The following is a 12837-nucleotide window of genomic DNA, read 5'->3' as shown; positions in this document are numbered from 1 at the left end:
TCTTGGAACCACTCATGGAAACACAGATCCAGAGATTTGTTTGCAAGAATAAGGCCTCAGCATGTTGTTTGATTCCCCACACCACCCTCCACCCATGAAAATGAAGTATACTTTTATATTATATATATGTGTGTCATATTTATATTTGCATATTTAATATGTATATTATACATATAAAATATAGATAGATGTGCATGACTCCATTACTTGTTTCAAAGTTCACCATTGCAGCTTTTCCCCCAAGGACAGCTGCAGACTTTATATGTTATTAAAAATTTAGAAACCAGTAAAATATTAAAATTATATTAAAGGTAAAACTGACTTTATACTAAACATCAATAATGAATAATTAATGAAGTAAAGGATAGATTTGCAGCAGACAAACAACAGGATTAAAATTATGTTTCTTGTTTATATATAATGGTATACACTCTGTTTACTTATTCCATTCATTTGTGCAGTGCAAAAATATTTGTGTACCATAAGAATTACATTTTATATAATCTGTTTTATTTATTTGTATTTTTATTATGATTATCAAATTGTAGTGTTTTTAAGATAAAATATATTTTATTGTTGTTTCATTACTGTTCAGTGAGCCTCATTCACATCTGTCCTGTTTTTAGCCGAAATAATGAGACTCTCTCTCGACTTGTCACATTTTAATCCGAACCACATTTTTTTCTTGTCCAAAGCAAGTAATGCTGGGGCCTAAACCTGACCAAAAAGGCAAAAGTTTAAACTACGGGTGGAGACGAATCTAAACGGTGAGAGACCAGTTTTTCAAGTTTCAATCTTGTTGATTTCCCACGCAGCTGACTTCTGTATTCTAAGTATCAGTTTCCACTGTGCGAAAGCCATCAAAGTAATGTTTATAAATGTTAACAATTTACAGTGTTGTGTCATTTCATAAATGTACATGCCACCTTCAGTTCACACTTATTAACAATAATTAAAGCGTTGCCAAGTTCCATTGTGGTTAGCATGTAGCTGGTAGCTACAAACACAGAAGCTAGAAAGAACTGCTTTCCAGTTGAAACAAACACAGACAAACCACCAAAGCAGACAGACAATCATTAACAAAAGTGAAAGAAAAATATTTTCATGAGTAGACACACAGAAAATCCTGCTCACTTGTATTTCTAAAGACCTTCTTACTCAAGCGCCCGCACTACAACTATGCACGGAAGGGCTAATCAGCAATTAGTGATTAGCTATGTCGTGCCACCGTCACAACCCCGCCACAGTGTCATTTCCTGGCTACTGGGGCCCTGCTGACTGACACCCTCCGCTTCTTTCACTCTTTCACATCCCTCTCAAAGAATCTGATGAAGCCGCTGCGGCCACTCACTACGTCGTCCACACACCCGCGGCCTCCTCTTCCCTCCCTCTTTTCTCTAATCACAGGCGAAACAGGCCTCTGCTCTCAGAACAAAGGGCGCTGTTTGTTTTTTGTGCAGGCGTTTTATTTCAGGCGTGTTCCTTCGTGTGCGTGTGCTGGCCTTTGATGTATACCACACCGACGTTCGCCGACTGAACGATCCGCGCCCCTCGGCAGCAGCACGCAGAGAGGAAGAAGACAGGAGGACTTACAAAGGAGAGGAGAAGTGTTTTCCTTCCCTCTCAATCACTGATGAACTCTTTCTACAATTGAATGTCTTAGTCTTTCATTTAGCTCAACTCAGATCTGAGCTCTGTGCAATCAGCTCACTGAACTTTTCAACCTCAACAAGGCAGTGCTGATGTGGGCCTTTCCTAAGTTTAGCTCAAACTAGTTAGACTTGTAATGATTTTTTCATATCCCTACTCCAGCTGCTGATCACAAGGAAACTTTTAAGCGTTCTTTTTTCCTTTTTGTGCTATTTGTCTAGACAGACTCTGAATCACATAAAGGTACACGAGCATTGTCAGAATGTACAAAACTAGCCAAGGCAAAGAAAGCTACAACCCGATCACCTGATAGGAGGGAGTCCCCTCTCTGAGATAAAGAGACAGACAGCTGATGAAGAGAACGACGCCGATAAGACGGTGTTGCATGATGAGTCCCTCGCTTCCCCGCCCCTGCAAAGTGAGGAGCTCATACACACATTTCTCCATCGTCTACTGGATATCATGCTTCAGGTCACATAGAGAATGCCAGAGATTTGTGTGTGTGTGTATGTGTGTGTGTGTGTGTGCGTGTAGATGTGTGTGAACAGAGCAGAAAATGTGTGAAAAGTCTGACTTCTAATTCACCTCTTTCTTCATAGGGGTTAATTGTTCCTTCCTATCCGGCTTACTTGAGATTTAACAAAAGGAGGGTCTGAAGTGCCTTCCTCAGATCTTCAGAGCCGAACATCTCCCTAAAGACTGACTCGTCCTCCACGTCCAACATAATCTTTTATTTTTCTCATTATTTAGTCATCTGAACTTAAAAATGAACACTGATTTCAAACAGAAGGACCCCTTCTCCCCTCTGTTTCATAAGCTCTCTGTGTTCACACCGGTCTCTATGACCAGGCGGGAGCTGTTTGGAATAACACATCGACAAAACAAACAAAACAGGCCGTTATCAGGCTGGGATCAGTCACTCCATTAGACAGTCACTAATGCTGTTTGTTCTCTGCAGCAGTCCACAAGAGGGCAACGTTTGTAGGCTGCACATGTGACCTGACCTGCACTGCATACAGTATCCATTCTGATCTGAGCATGTCACTTGTAGGTGACAAGCACTCAAATACTCCTAATGCAAGCTGAAAAACACAGAGAGAGAGAGAGACGAATGCTAATGTGCTCCACTGTCCCATAATGCACCAAGGAATAGGAGCGGCCACTCACAGCAGCGCAAATTTAATAAAGTGAGGGTGTTGGTGAGATAGCTGCAGAGAGATTGAGGGAAAAAACAAGTATTACATGTTTGAAAAGACATCGTACTAGCTCTTTTTGAAGTCTAGTAGATGGTAGCACTAGAAAGCTGCTGCAGTACATCACTCTCTCTCGTCCTTTTCTTTATGAAGAAGAATGCCCACAAGCTCAACAAGCCACAGGTTATCTGGGAGCTGATATCAACACAAATAAACACAACTTTCAGTAAACAAGATGCTCTGCAAAGTAAAATTTATATTTTAAAAATGTTACACACCTTTGGAGAAAGTTCACTTGCAACTTCCAGTAACAAAACATCACAGAAGAAGGCAAAAAAGTGAATAGTGGTCTTGTCAGACTTTGAAAATTTACAATCAAATGCTTCGTTTTGATAATTTAAGATGGTTTATTAACATGTCAGATCAGATGTATCTTCTGAATCTCCATCCCGAATTCAAATTAAATTCCCTCCTTCCCTGCACACACTGGTAGCCCGACCTGGTAATACCATACATGCCCCGCAAAGACTCATAATTGCCAAGTGCTATTTGATGGCCAAACGGGATTATGTCTTCAAAAGAAACATTAGCTGTCTTTAGGAAGGAGTGTGAGGGATTGGGGCACTCGTGCACCCCCCGCCAACCCACTCACCCCCTAATCTGGCAGGGGACCCCTTCAGTCACACTCCTCCACCTGGCTTCCATTACCTCTCCACAAATCCCTAATCCCTCCGTTTGTTTTCCCGGATAGAGACCAAGAGGAGAGGAGGCGAGAGCTGGCTGAGGAGGAAAGGGAAGGCAAGGATTTGGCGTCAGGGGTTGATGGCGAGTGTGGGGAGCGGCTATTTAGAAATGCTGATTTAGCGCAGTTAAAGCTTTTTGTTAACGTAACATAGGTTTGCCTTTCATTTCTATCTAGTGGGAAGAAATGTGTGTGTGTGTGTGTGTGTGTGTGTGTGTGTGTGTGTGTGTGTGTGTGTGTGTGTGTGTGTGTGTGTGTGTGTGTGTGGCTGGCCTCGGCGGTCTCCTTTCTTTAATAAAAGTATTGTTTGTGTTTCTCCTGATTGGGAACACATTGGGCCTGGGTCGGGCCCTGACGGGTCTGGGGTCCGGGGTCTGGGAGGCAGACCAGGGGTCCTGTTCTCTGGGGGTCTCTCCTCTGGTCCTTCCTCTCCTCTCCTCAGAAGTCCTGTCTGCTCGGGGGGCCACAAGGGGCGGCGGGGTCGCCCCTGAGAAGTGTCCCGCCGCGGGATGACCCCTCGCTGCCTCTGTCAGGGGGTAACCTTAGTCCCCCTCCTAATGCACCCCCTCCCTTCCCCCGCAGGGATGTAATATACACACACTGACACAAGCCAGTCACCAAACAGCCACACACATACCCAGGCCATTGTTCTCTATACGCACACGCACGTTCACACCCTTTTGCTCACCCTTCCCCTTACCAGACACACACACATACACATTACCAAAAGAGACTGTCATGCTGGTTGAGCCCGGCTCTGCCTGTGTGGCTTCAGCTTTGTTGTCTTGACGACGCCCCGTGTTTGAGATCTCCACATCTGATAGTGTTAACATGATCAGATTCAAGCTGTTTCGGCCTTGTAGCTGATCCGGAGACACAAGCAGAGCACAAAATAGAAAAGAAAGAAAAAGAAAAAAATAAGCGGTGGGATGGCAAATAGGAAAATCATAGGATGTGAAAATGATAGGAAATTGAAGTCAGGGATGGAGACAGAAAAAGCCACACCACACCTCCACTCAGCATGACCAGCGAACACATGGACCCTATATTAGCTCATGGAGTTAACAGGCAGCAGCGGCGCTCTGACATGAGCTCATGTGTTTGGACAGATCTGCTGAAGGTTTAAGACCAGCACCGAAGCCTTATCTGATCCCCAGATAAAGTCTCACACTAAGAATGAGAGGAAAACACATGCACGGAGGCAGCCAGTGCGAATGAATGGTGAGAGGCGAGCAGGGCAGAAGGAGAAACGGGGCTCTTACGTATGAAGGGGAGAAAGAGAAAGAGAACGACTCGCCCTGGCTACGCATAGAGACGCAAAGATCACATGTGGGTCCTGAGAGACCCCCTGAGCATAGAGTCGACACTGGGTGTGTGTGGGTGATGATGTCAGTGTGAATTACAACAGTGCGGACAGACATGTGAACAAAAGTCACTGTGGGCCTCAGTATGTGTTATTTTATATCTTCAGGTTTTATGAATGATTGGGACATCTGTAGGAACATGTGTGGCACACGTACATGCAAACTGGAAAACCGCGTGTTATTATTGCTGTTTTAATGGAAGACGTTATGGGTTGAATTCTGCTAACGGTGTGAAATTCTTTTCTTTTTGCTTGTGCTTTTCTGCATTTTGTGGTTGCATATCACCTTACATTTAAGCTGCTTTGTAATTCTCACTCCTCAGTTTGACAGCTCAGTTGATTTCGGCCCTGAAAAGTCACTGCTGCCTTCACATCACTCATTTTAAATGATGATAATCCTGCTGACACTTGCTTATCTAACACTAAGATTTTAGTTTGTGTTAGGCTTTTCATTTTAGCTGTCACTTGAACATTTTTCAGTAATAGTAATTCAACTTTTCTCAAGACTTAAAATTTTAAACACACTAAGCACTTATAATATAGACTTTGCTTCATTGCCTATACTGAGACTTGTTTCAGATTTCCCACTTCACTTCCCTTGATCAAATAAAGTCAAAAGTATTAGCCTTGAACAGTCTGGTTTCCTCTGTTTTAAAGCTTTTTTGGGATTCATTCATTCTTATTTAAAAATATGCTACATGGCAGCTTTTCTCTGTGGTCCTCAGTGTTTTATTAGTAGCCACAGAGTCTTCAGAGAGTTGCAGTTGTAAAAAAAATAATTAAAGTACATTCTCCCAAAGCCTTGAATCCAGCCCGTTCACTTGCAGTCAAGTTTCGGGTTTTGCGTTCATTACATTAAACTTGGCACATCTGTATGCCTTTCCATTCTTGCATCATCAAATCTGTACACGGCACACATCAGTAGACACGAACAACCGCAGATCGCCGAGGCTTTGGTGCCCAGCATGATGTTGCTTCCTGCAGGAAGAGGGAGAGCAGAGGAAAAGCAAAACAGGACATCTTCAGATCTGTCAGGGGAGCAGCCCCTCTCCTCCTCCTCTGCCCTCAGGGGGAAAACTCACCAAAGGAAGCGCTCTCGCCCTCTCCTTTTATCCCCCCTGTTCTGCCCTGGCCCTGCTCTGCTCTCTCTGGGACATGTTCTCCTTTTCGCTAGTACTCCTCCTTTCCTCCACCACTCTGAATTAAACAGTGATGGATGTCACCTTGCACAAGGGGATAGTCTGATGGCCGCCTGCTTTCCATAGACTGAATGTAATTATTTTGATAACGCTTTGTTTATTAATTTGAGTAAGATACTGACTGCAAGTTCATTAGTGAATAGTAGCAAAGTATCTACCTTAGATAACTTCATATCAGTAGTTACCATACACTGTAGCAGATCTTATCTAATGCCAGTAGATTTTGTGTCGTATTTATTGAAGATTCTTAATTATCATAATTATACTCACACACGCCTGTTGTTGCAAAGTGGATATTCCTGCTATACATTTTCAGCTCTATGTAAAGTTACATGAATAATGGGTTGTAATGGGAGCCAGAAAAGATTCTTCTGTGTTCCATTTGGAAAGACTAAACTTAAACTCTCATCTCATTCTCCGCTCCCAAGTAGCCGACCCCTTAACCATCCTTGAGGTTACCACAGCCACAGTATCTGCTGCTTATGCGTGTGTGTCAGTGAGTGAGCGCACAGTGTTTTTCAAATCTGTGAGATTTTGCCTCTCCGTGTGTGTGTCCCATTGCGTGATTTTCCTGTTTGTTATTTTGGTCAGGACGGAGGCTGAGGAGCTGGAATCGGAGAGGTTTGTGTGGCGTGCCATATGCAGAGAGTGACACGCCGTTGGCCAAGCAAAGTGTTTTAGTGGTGTGTGTGGTTTCGAGATCCCATCATCAGACTCTGTTTACTGGACATGTTTGAAGTCGGCAGTGGTGGCCTCGAGAATCATCTCCTAGCATCTATTCAGTGTAAAATATGCAGAAAGAAAATAAGAGTCGAAGCCAAAATGAAGCATTTCTTTTTGTATTCTTTTGTGACTTTTGCTTTCATTTCAGACCATAACTCAACCCTTGTGTCCCCCCCTCCCCCCAAAACCTCTGTAAATGCATGGGTGGCATCTGACCCAGCAGTGCCTGTAAGACTAATAGTAAAATTGCCAATCATTAGCAAAGCATGCTATATCACTCCATTTATGAATAATCAAGAGATGCTGCGATAGAGAAGAAACTAAAGAATACAAAAAGGTAATGAGAGAGAGGGAGAGAAAGCAGGTAAATAGACCATAGTGGACAGCTGGCGTTCAGACGAGGCTGCCTGGCTTCCCACTGCTGTCTTTCCATTTGGAGATTAGATAACATCGCTTACCTTATTCACTCCAGCCCACATAGTCTCTTCTCCATTGTACACGGGTAGACTGGCATGTTGAGGAAAGGAAGAACAACCTTGCCTGGTTGCCCTAACAACACTGCGGTTCAAAGAGAGGCTGTGAGGTGGGAAAGAAAGAGAAAGAGAGAGTATGGGCTATTTATGCAGGGCTTGTGCTTTTTGCAGAAAATTGTATGCAATATTTTTTAGCATACCTTAAAGAGGTGCTAAGGTTTTTTTGCAAACAAAATGTGACACTGTGTTCCTCAAAGCAATTCCCAAGATTTAAGAAAAAAGGCCTATAGGATTACAAAAAGCAAGCATTAAGCAGAAAGAGGCATAAAAGTGGGAATTATGACAGACTTCTCCTTCCAGAAGTGTCAGATTAGAAGGCTGCACACCTGCCATGTCCTCTGTCCTTCTTCACCAAGCTTACACAGAGACCACCAAAAGCGGGGTGCCACCAGCACAGCACATGAAGTATAGCTCTGCCGTTCTGCACCATTAACTCGCACTGTTCTCACACGCAGCTCTACTGTAAAGGTCATTCTGTTCACCTCTGATTCTTCGCCATCTTTCAGCTGCAGAACCCTCCAACCCCCCACCCCTACCCCAGTCTGTATGAAGGAAGTGGGTGAAGAAGTCTCAAAACATTGCTCACACATCTCTTTGTGCACAAGGAAGAAAAGAAAAAAAAACTAGAGTGGTTAACAAGCCGCCGTTTGAGCGTTCTCCTCCCGTTCCTTGTCACCCCCAGGCTTTGATCTGTCTTCGGGGTGTCAGCTGGCAGCCATGTTTGTTTGCCCAGCGAGGTAGGCTACCTGTGTAATTACCTCTAACGAAGTGACTTGTTTTGATTTGGAATGAAATCTAATCCCCTCGGCTGGGATGAAGATGTGGAAATGGGTTTGAGGTTACTTGGGAATGAAGTGGGAGTCTGGCTGTGACTAGCTGGATTGTTTCAGGGAGGGTGAAGAGGTTCAGCCGGTGAGTATTAAAAGGAATGCTGTATTGTGAGGATGGCAATTTTGGCTTGATATGAGTTTGCTCATTTAAGGTGTGGCAACAGATCAGGAAAACCTCAAAGAGAATCTTGCTGGCAGGAGGCTGCAGCACTTCACCTCTCATTGAAGGTTAGCAAGAACACAATGAGGCTCTCCTCTGCCCTCGACTCTACTTTTACCTCTCTCCACATTTCCCTCTACGCTTTAACTCATCATTGGAGTTGTCCAGTAGTCTCCTTCTCCTCCGCCTTTTTATCATGCATCAATCTTCATGCTCTTTTGCATTACTGAGTCGTTCCATTTATCAGTATACCCACATACACGGCTTTAAGGGGCCCGAGTGTAAAGGTTTGCCATGGCTCCCCACTGACCCTCTCACCTGAGGCGGGTGAGTGGAAGCACATTTTATGTTCCTGGTCTAATACAGCCCAGCCCACATATATGCACTGTTTTCACGTCATTTTTAATCATGGTACATTCAGAAGTATGCAATAACACAAAGCATGCAAATTAAGTAGTTTTACAAATGTTATTCCTCCTTTCTTTTTATTGTGTTGTTGCAAAACTTTTTTTAGAGTAACTTCTTCTGCAAAACCAAACTCACTGCTTCTTCCCTTTTTGGTGAATGTCCATTACACAGGACTTAGTAAAGTGGAAGACCATGCAGTATCCCACAGACTTATGTTTAGAAAAGAACTGCTGACTGAGTGTGATGAAGGGCAATGTACGGTCATGAGTGGGGATGTGGGATGCTCTCATATGATTGTCTGAATGTTTCAAAGTGAGGGGATGGATTGTACAAAGAGGGGAAGTGTCTCTCAAACCTTCTGCAGAGTGACACCCACAATATGTCGATTCCATTTTGTGCAAACTCGTGAGTACACATCTGACACCTCAAAAATAAGAGTATAGTGCATGCATATATCTGCCTCTCTGCATTCCTCACTCAAACATTAACCCATGCGGGCAGGGATGCAAAAGGAGATGCAGGGGGAGATTCTGGTGGTCAGTGTTTATTTGCTCTATCTCACGCTCTTCTTTCTGAGAGGAACAAGAGCCATGTTGGGGACGCCACATGAGGGCTGAGGGTACATCCTTCTCCTTCCTCTTCATCTCTTCCCTCTGTCCCTCAACCCACCCCCACCCCTCCCCTCTCTTTCCTGCACCTCATAAGGATTCCATTCAAGAGCGGCGGCGTGTTGTTGATGTTTAATAATGTAGGCGAGCCAGATGCAAATGAACCAGAAACCAGCCCAGTAAGATCAAACTAGGACAAGCAGTGAGAGCTGTCTCTTCCAACAGCTGTCCAGGACAGATGCACCACTGCTTATGGAAGATAAGAACCTCTGACCTCAGATAAGATTATTAACCACATTTTAATTATAATAACTGCAAATAACACATTAAGTCAAATATTATCATGTGTATTTCACTTGTTTTTTCTTCCTATAGATATAAAGAGTCCCTGACAGTGTTAAGCAAGATTTAAAAAAAACCTTCATAAGCTTTGTTTTGGCAATTTTTCACCTTAAATTCTCAACTTTATGAAACAGAATAACAGGCTTTCATTTGCTAGTGCTTGAAGGCTGTGTTTTTTTCATTCACCCATATCAAAATACATATGCACAGAAAGGGCACAGAGCACAGCTTAATCTGTCACTGCGCTATTATTTTTAAAAAGCAGAGGCTCCCTTGGGGGGGAAAGGGAATGTAGGATGGTTTAAGACTATATTGGAGAGAGGGATAGAAAAAAAAGTGGGACATTTTACAAAGGCTTAATAAATAAGAATAGACCATTTTAACAATAAGAGTCATGGTTCAAAATAATTCAAAATAAAACTAAGATCATAATAATAATAATAATAATGTATTCATTTAATCATAACTGTGATAATAACGTTATCAACCACAACAAATATTATATAATTATTATTGTTATTGATGATGATGACGCTATCACAGTTAAGATTAAATTAATAAATTAGAAGAAATTACTTTTATCCTACTAATAATAATAATAATAATAATAATAATAATAATAATAATAATAATGTTGTGGAAACGCACTGCTGTAGCTCCTGCCTGTTGTCAGAAGCCGGCTGGTCGTCTCCAGTCCGGTCGGTTGCTCTCCGGTCCCGACCTGACCTGGTGGTTCCGTTCGCCACATTCCACCCGCATGCGCAATTATAAACATCCTAGTCCCAGACCTGCGAGTGCAGGAAGTGCGAGAGAACAGGAATTCCACTCTTTCAAATTAGATTGAGGCCCGTTACAATGATGGCTCCTCAGCTCACTGGAGGCCTGCCTCACGCTCACATTATAGGAAAACTATGGCCTAGGTGTTGTACATATGTGGAAAATAAGTTGTGGCTGCGAGTCTATCATAAAAAGTAAACTAAAGTAAAAGTAACTTAAAAGAGCAAAACATTTAAACACTGATTGTTTTACAATTGTTGTGATTTGGATCATGTCTGTAGTCATCACGAAGATGGACTATATGGACTAAAATCTATATCGCGGGCTTGTAATACACATACTAAACATTCTCCTAACTTTAGGTGCATTTACATGAATATAAATAAAATATTTTTAGAAGTATTGGAAGTCTATCGGACTGTGTGCGGGTGGTGGGCCGGGGAGTTGGAGGCTTTTTTATTGGGAAGTTTTTCCACGAGGTGTCTGGGATTAAGCGATAACTTGAGAAGACTTTTGGAGTATGTGTATTTATCTAGGAAGAAGACACGGACTACTCTTGTCTCTCTGTGACAGCCTTTTGAGTCTCGGGAGTGCACGCCGCTATCTCGCCCATCGGATCCAGAAAATGTGCAGGGATAGTACTCATATCTGGTATTATTAAGAACAGGCAGAAATAATCCGAAACAACAACAAAAACGTTTGTGAGATGGATTTTTATTCGTGGGGTTTTTCAAAGCACAATTGCTAAGGTGCAGAGAAGAAAATTTCAAATAAGTGGAAGACATTTAAAAAAAATCATTGTTACTCTTCAGTTAAACACCCTTTTATTATTTTTTTATTAATTATATTATATTAGTAGTAGACAGTCTACAGGGAAGTTATTTATAGTCTATTTGTTTTTATTGTATGTCAAAGTTACCTTAAAAACAGGCTGTGCTCTCACATTAACATTCCCCAGGGCTGTCCTGAAGCCTGTAACTACTACAACCAGTTCAGGTTTCAGGGTCCTTATTTTGTTTACGGATTGTCGACATGCTGTTTACAGCTTTGTTATGTGACGTGAAGCGCGTGCGTGTCGCGCAACAAACCATTCCTCTATTAGGTTACAGGTAATGGAGAGAGACGGAGCATAATAATAAAATTGCCCTAAGACCAGCGGCTTGAACCTGAACAGACAAGTGTCAAGTAAGTCCTCTGACAACACAGAGAGAGAAGAAGAAAAAAACATTTAGAGCTAGACTACCTGAACCGGAACCTAACGGGGTTACGTGGGGTCGTTTAGGTGACACAAATAAAGCAGGCCAATTATTTTGAGACAGCAGATGACCTTTATTATTATTTTCAAGACGTCATAGATTACAAAGATTACAGACTCTGGAATTACCTTATCAAAAGGCTATATTTAAATAAGCACACCCGTTTTGAAAGAAATTGCTGATTAAGTTTTGCTATTTAGCATTTTAGCCTAGAAGCGGTGAGATACAGGGTTTTACGGGTGCTGCACAGGGGCCACCGGGGAAGTTTGAAAGGGTTAGAGGACTACAATACATAATTAAAAGCGATAACAATGGGCTATATTTTGTAATGCTTTTATTTATATATATATATATATATATATATATATATATATATATATATATATATATATATATGAACGATCCCCCCCCCCCTCCCCGTCAATTTTTTTTTTTGTGAGTGCAGAAGCAGAAAACAGAGGGACAATGTGGAACAATAAAGGAAGACTAAACAAGTCATGGAATCGCGAGGTAAACCTAAACATTTAACGGCCGGGACAAAAGGTTTGTTTTTGTGATTTCTACTTTATTTGCACAAAGGCAAACCACTCTACATATAGATGCCCTGTATAAATGAGTACAAGCAATACCTTCAAGTGCAATGGGAATAAACCTATAATTTTTTAAAATGTAACTTAACTTCCATGTATAAGCATTTAGCCTTTGATATTTCAAATTCAAAAGTGATTTCTCTGAGACAGGGTTGATTTTTCTCATTTAGGGCCGTTTCTTTGCACAAGTATCTTTTTTAACGATTTTACAGTTTTACGGACAAGTAAGTAGGAATTCTTAGTGTATACTCTTAAATAATATTTGTATTAATTAACATGATGATGTCATGTTTTAACCAAACCATATACTTGCAAAGTAAACCTGTAATGGCGGTGCAGAGATTATCGGGAAGTGCTGTCCGTCGTAAACACGTGAAAAAGACATTGGAACAAGAAATAACAACGCGTCGTAACTCTCGAAAGTGTGAGTCGGCGGTAATTGCATGTTGAGAGATGGTTGGCT

This window comes from Astatotilapia calliptera, chromosome 14 (genome assembly GCF_964374335.1).
Source record: "Astatotilapia calliptera chromosome 14, fAstCal68.1, whole genome shotgun sequence".
Taxonomy (NCBI): domain Eukaryota; kingdom Metazoa; phylum Chordata; class Actinopteri; order Cichliformes; family Cichlidae; genus Astatotilapia; species Astatotilapia calliptera.
The sequence above is the reverse complement of the archived record's forward strand: the minus strand, read 5'-3'. Positions refer to the sequence as shown.